This window comes from Neltuma alba, unplaced genomic scaffold, assembly GCF_004799145.2.
Source record: "Neltuma alba isolate B1F8T4 unplaced genomic scaffold, ASM479914v2 tig00011915_pilon, whole genome shotgun sequence".
NCBI classification, from domain to species: Eukaryota; Viridiplantae; Streptophyta; class Magnoliopsida; order Fabales; family Fabaceae; genus Neltuma; species Neltuma alba.
Genome location: NW_021636508.1, coordinates 255,889 through 263,122, shown reverse-complemented (window position 1 = coordinate 263,122; position 7,234 = coordinate 255,889). Strand labels below are relative to the sequence as shown.

At 35.2% G+C, this 7,234-nt stretch overlaps 1 pseudogene; it reads left to right on the top strand.

Annotated features, from left to right (window-relative positions):
* Positions 1 to 1,313: 1,313 nt before the first annotated feature.
* Positions 1,314 to 4,774, top strand: LOC114719382 (purine permease 21-like; annotated as a pseudogene).
* The last annotated feature ends 2,460 nt before the right edge of the window (positions 4,775 to 7,234 follow it).

The window sequence follows — 7,234 nt, the reverse complement described above, 5'->3', positions numbered from 1 at the left end:
AGGTGCTCGCTTCTCGAAGAACAATGTCGCAACAAGGATGAGGAAATTTGGCCCATTATCTCCCACGTTCCACAAATCCGCTTAAACGGCATGGATTTAATAAGGTGCACTACTATGATCCCTCATTCAAATTACTAGTTTAATATTCAATATTACATTTCGTATATTACATGCAAGCAGACAAGGCAATGGTTCCATGTCAAATGTTCCTCTGCACATTTAATTATATGATTCGCTGAAGCCACCAAAATTATATTAATTATTACTCTTTAGTGGAGACAAATTCATTTGAGGGAAATTAACTTCCAAGACACTCTCTTCTTTTAGTAATTTATTTTTTCCATTCTGAACCTCTTGAAGCATGCCTTTTTTCTGGAAATTTTCATGCTAAATGATTCTTCAATGACTTCTTCAAATCGTTTCGTTTAATTGTTATCGCACACATACCCCCGTCCCAGCGAACAGGTTACCGCATTTTATTACTTTTTGAAGAAAAAAAGGTATATTTATTATTCCCGGAGACATCACCCAAAATTCTCCGCTCAAATTAGTCACAAATTATCATGTGATTACGTTTATAATGAATTTTTTTCAATTATTATTTTTCTTTGTATTTGAAACAGTTCTTTTTTTTTTGGCCATCGATGTGGAAAAGCAGTTTACCTAATTGGGCGGAACTATTATTAGTTGATCATAAAACAGCAGCTTTTGAATTCATACAATGTCAACTCTCAAACTTATGGCCGTCTCATTTTTGAAGGCCCATGGAGCACAGTGCAGACCCAGCAGGTACCTCATTCCGTGGACCTCCCATGAATACAGGCACTTCCTATTGAGACGAAGACGTGAATGATGCCACAATTCGGGTGATTGAGAATGAAAATCTCTCTCTTCCCCCCTCCCTTCTTCTCACTCTCTTTTAATGAAATGAAAATACGTCCCTGTATAATTGAACTGATGAGTTTACCAATATTCTTCGCTGAAAATATGCAGGAGGAGGAAGGCAGAAGTCCATGTAGATGGGGCTTTCTCATACTTACTTCATTCTGTCGGCTGTGGGAGCCTAGTCAAGTCGATGAAGGGAGAAATTGTTGAGTCGTTCATGCGTAGGGTTGAGGAGGAATGGGACAGCTCCGTGGCGGAGCTTTGGCTGGGGGTGCCTCATGGGACTCCGCCGTGCCTGGGATGATGGTTTTCGAAACGTGAAACCCTATTGTGACTCAGAAGGTTGTTCACCTGTGTAAAACTGCCAACTTCGACTTGCGTGAGAACAAGGATCTTATCCTGGAAGTGCAGAACCTGTTGCAACGAGAATGGTCTCTGCCAACAGATCGGCTATCGTTCCTGCAGATTTACTTGCCAAGAAAGCTCTCTCAATGCCCTTAGGACTGCAGGTTCTTTCGAGCCAAACCATACGCGAAGAGCGGCTTCAATTAGTTATCTTTATTTTGTTAAATTTTGTTTTGATTCTACTTCTCTAATGTGGCTACTATACTTTGCTGGCTAGTTATTTTGTATATTTCGTAATTAGCATGCACGAACTCATCCAACTGTTCACAGTTCCTAGCACAAAATGCAACAGGTCAAGAAAGCTTCTCATGGACCCCATCCCACCGAGGGAGACTGATAGGGTGATTGTAGAAAGAAGAATAAAGGAGAATAAAAAAAGAGAAATTGAAATTATACTGAACAATTCCCCCGGGGGGGGGGGACATATCAGATGGCACCCTTGTTTTGAAGTCATGGGTAACGTTAGTCCTTATTAAATATCCAACTCAAATCCTTATTACCTCAATTCCATCCAAAATCTTAGTAAAATATTCTCAATAAAGAAACTTAACTATCCAAGTGAAGATAAGCACTCTGAGCATAGAAAGGTTTCCTTGGATGGCATACCGAACTTGAACAAGAAAATCTGAGACACTATTACTGACACAGGCACTGACAGCAGCGACCATATATCAAGTATATGGATTTGGAGAATTTGAATCCCTGCTGTACTAGCTGGATCAGCACCTTTGGTATCTACTTCTACTAGAAATATAGCTTGAAATTGCGGATTTATTCTTTCTGGTTTCTGCTGTACAATTGTGTCTGTTTTGTTCAATTATTTTCTGTTTGGATGCTGGTCTGGTTCGCATGCACGCATTTACGGACAGCCTATATGGAGGTTTCATTGTTAAGACTATATATATAAACACAGATTATTTGCAATCTTTTTGTTTCCTGTTCTGTATCACTAACAATGTCAAGATTTCAAACATGAGTCCTTTATCGGTCTTCAGTGCCGGGTGGAATAATGGTGCATGGTCTTTTCAGTGCAAGGTTCTGTTCAAACAGCTACTATCCCATCTATGACCTTACTTGGCTATGAACATGTTAGATATAAAAATTATGCTGTTATTTCACTAAACTAAACTCTGCCCTGTGCATTGCAAGGGAAATTCAAGATCTTCTTAAAACCACACAAAGTTTGAAAGAGGAAATCAGTTGTTCTAAAACAAGAAAGAGGATCAACAGTCATGCCAGTGAAAAGAAAACAAATAGTGAAGTAACAGTGCTCACACATTCTAGTTTTATGTAATATATTGATGATTTTGATTACTTCATTTTGAAACAGTGCATATTTGATAAGGCAGAGCAGGAGGGTCAGCTGCCAGGCGGCCAAATCAAGGATTTTGTCAGGCTTGATAAAAGTGCAAAGAGAAGTGACATGCCTTTTTGAAGCACTTACAATTTTCCCCCCATCCCCGTATTTACAATTTAATGGCTTGTTACCTTCTGTTGAGAAGTGCAAATTCTTGTGGCAGGAAACTATTTTTTGAATCAAACCAGACCTCATGCAATTGAAGGCATTAAGAAGGAAGCATTGCAAGCAGAAATTAACTTGTTGGAGATGAGGTTGGCAGAGATTGATGCACAGGAAAAGATACGTGTGTGAAATCCATGGAGAACCAGTTAGAGATGAGTTGCAAGGGAATTGCAGAAGGAATCGGAATGTCATTGAATTATTGAGAGGAGAGCTTGTTGTAAAATACCAATTTTAGTTTTAGGATTGAAGTAATATTGGGTGAGAGATTAATCATGGCAATTGAGATTCCATGTCATTATTTGAGCAAGGAAAATTTACTTAAAAATGAAATTAAGTCTTTTAAGATAAATTAATGCATTAAGCGGGATTAAGTTGAAGTATTTATAGTATTTTGCAAAATAACATACCATAATTATTTAAAAATTATGAAAATTCTAAGAAGAAAATAAATATGTAAATTTGGCTCAAATTTGAATTTTAGCAGAATGATGGAAAAAATTATAAAAAATAATAATAAGTAAAGTAAAAAAAAAAACCAAGAGTTATTGTTCCATTCAGCAGCGTGCCTATGGTTTAGAAAAGACACCGGTGATATCCCTAATGAAGAAAGCTCTGCAATCAAAAACAAAACGAGACAACAACGTTGGTTAAGAATAGCCTTCTATGTTATCTCTCTGTCTTGACGGGGCAATCAGCTGCAACCCTGTTGGGTAGACAGTATTATCAAGACGGTGGACACAGCAAATGGTTGGGAACACTCGTCCAGCTTGTGGGTTTCCCTATCCTCCTCCCGTTGTACCTTATCCCTGCAGCCAAACAAACCTCTGCTACAAATACCATTATTCACAATCAGGAACAACACCCCCTTTCAAAGCTGGCACTTGTTTATGTCACCCTTGGCCTTATTGTTGCATTAGACTGTTATTTATTCTCTGTTGGTCTCTCTAGCTTCCCTGTTTCTACTTTTTCTCTTATTTGCTCCTCTCAATTAGCCTCCAGTGCCTTCTTCTCCTTCTTCCTTAATTCACTCAAATTTACACCTTACATCGTAAACTCTTTAGTCATTTTAACAATCTCGTTCATCATCCTTGTCTTTCATACTGATTCTCCTTCAGCATCCACACAAGCTTCAAAACAGAAGCATGTGATTGGGTTCATATGCATAGTTGCTGGTTCAGCCGGGCATGGACTAGTGCTTTCTCTGACACAGCTTGCATTCAGGAAAGTCTACAAAAAGTAAAATTTCAAGGTGATTCTAGACATGATAATATACCAATTCCTTGTGAACACTGGTGGGGCTGTTTGCTATCGGGCAATTTAGAGGTTTGAAGGCAGAAATGGAAGAGTATAGAATGGGAAAGGCAAGTTATATGCTGAACTTGAGCTTTACTGCTATAACATGGCAAGTTTTTAGCGTGGGAAGTGTGGGTTTGATTCTGGAGGTGTCGTATGTGTTCTCAAACGTGATAACTGTTTTGGGTTTGCCAATTGTACCCATTTTGGCTATAGTACTCTTCCATGACAAGATGAATGGGTTGAAGGTGATATCTCTGTTCCTTGCTCTTTGGGGCTTTCTGTCATACACCTACCAGCAGTACTTGGATGAGACCAATTCCCAGCCTCAGCACAGAAACAGTGATGCTTTATCCAGAGACTCGCTCGATGGAGTATCTGAGCAAGTAGAAAACAGGTCAGTATGAAACTGGGAGTCCAAGAAATTCTCTGAACTCATAGACACATATATATGGAAGCATGCATGTAATTGAAATCTTTTCTTATAAGGCAATGTACAGTTTCTCAATGTAGTGATGCTAAGACGTAAGAATTCTTCAGTCTATCTCACAGAAGAGACCATTTTCATGGGTCTCTTATGCATGTGATCCGTATGCAAATTCTTGGAAGGCTCAGTCAATAGATGGGACCACCAATTTATCATTTGTAATAAATGGAAACAGTTGGGAAGCGAAAGCTTCTTTCGTAAGTTGATAAATATAGAACTCCACCACCTTGATGTTTTATAATAAATACCGGTATAATGCAATATTAGTGCCTGGGACATTCTTTTAATGATTAATAAGTTATATTTTGAATAAATCTCAGGAAAAGTACAGTATAATTATGGTTGAGCTTGGAAAAGCCATCAATAAGAAAAGAACATAAATTTTTGTCCCGTCGAAAATGGGGAAAACTGGGGGGAAATCCCTTTTGAAATCGGAACCAGTTTCGATACTTATCCTTTTGATAAGCATTCTAAACTTATCATATCTGAATCATTTATATCTTATTTGGATGATTTAGATTTGATTTCTTTTTTATTTTTATTTATTCAAAATAATTATTTTAATATGTATAAAATATAAAATAGTGATGATCTCTTAACTATCATATTCTTTCAAAAAATAGTTTTCTCTATTTAAAAATAATTAATTAAATATTTTAAATCTAGACCGTTCAAATCAGATATAGACAATCCAGATCTGATGAACTTATGGTAATCATCAAAACAATAAGCACTGAACTGGTTCTCTTGGAATCAGGCCAAAGAATAAAATCTCCCCCCGGGTTAGTGAGAATTAGTCTTGCAAGCTCTTAATTAATCTTGCCTTCTTTTTTTTAACTACTGCCTCCACCAGTCCTAACTATAAGAACTAGTTAACTAAGTTGAGAATATTAAGAAAAGAAGTTAAGTTAGTTATTTGTAATAAATATGTGTTGTCTTTTCTAAAATATCCTTGTTAATCAAGCATATTAGTCAGAATTATCATTAGTAAAAGGACTACTTTGAAAAAAAATACATAAATTTTAGAGAGAAATTGGATGGGAATCTTATATTTATAACGAAAATAAAAATCAAACGAGATCTTATATTAAGAATCAAAGGTAGTATGTAACTAGTCGAACCCAAAAACAGTTCAGCAGCAATTATTGTTGTAAGTCATAATCCACCATCCGGCAAAAAAAAAAATAAGAAGTCACAATCCGCCATCCGGCAAAAAAATAAAAGGTCACATTCCACCATGATCGATGTCCTTAAGTCTTGAGCGCTAATAATTAAAATATGACTAATAATAATTATCTAATTAATAATTATATGATGCCAGCTTCTTGGCGGAGTGGTACCAAGGGTGCCCTTTGGGCCTTAACATACGGGTTTGATCCTTGTTACCCAAAAAAAGAAAAAAAGAAAAACACACACTCACACACATTCGGGTTTGATCTCTCCTCAGGTGTTAGCCTGGACTCAGAAAAAAAGAAAAAGAAAAAAGCATATGATAAGTGTATATATCTTACCTTCTATTTTTAATATAAGAACTAGATAGTTGGCCAAAAAAAAAAACTAGATAAAATGTTTATTTTTCTCTTAAATATGATATCTTAATTTACTTTATTTTTCAAATTTATAACTTTCTAATCAGAATATTTCTATTGATTGCACATGTTTAGAGATTTCATCAAGGGATAGTTTCAATACATATGAGGTGTTTTATGAAAGTCAACACTCATTTAGCTTATTACAAATAGCCAGTTTCATAATTTTTTTAATCTCCTCAAATTAATTATATAGCTCTTATATTAAGCAACATCTAGTATACGTGTTGTGTAGTTTTTTTAATTAAATCACACGCCTACTGATTTTACTATCATAAACAATTATCTTTCTTATATTATGTTTAAATAAAAAGAATGTGATTATATGAATATAATGAATTTAATTCGGTTCTGAATATCAATTTGAAAGTTCATGGATATCCTTTATTATTTCTTCATACAATGGCAGCGTCATAATTTTTAACATAAACATCCAACTTCAAGTTCAGATCTTATTTAATATCTATAATCGTGGAATAAGACAGAGTATTTGACATGTGAGACCTACCATTCCTTTATTCTCCGTTTTTTTTTTTAAAACCAAACAGACTTGCCTTTCTAATTATTAATTTCAGAAATTGACTATAGAGATTAAGTTTTGGATCGAATTGGCCGATTAAAGAGGTATAAACAAGAATTAAGTTGGGAATTAGTTTTCGGATTTCCATCCTCATCATGCATGCATCAATATCAAAATTTGATCTTCTAATTAGGCTATCTATATTTAAAATTATTTTGGCATTTTTAATCCATTTTTATTTTAATAGATGTGTAATCTAAAATAGAGATAATTTTTAAAATTTTTCACAAAAATAAACTATCATTTGAAAATTAAAATTTAAAAACTTTAAATCTAGATTGTCCAAAACTAGATTTGGCAGACCCAAATTATATCCTATCACAATGATAAGCAATGAAGCTAGAACCCTACTCAACTTGGCAGTTATATGCTTCACTGGAAAACCATATATAGAAGTGAAATTAAAGCCCAAAAGAATGAGCATACAATAAACTACCCCTCATATTCTCAATATAAAACCTAATTAGAGAGTT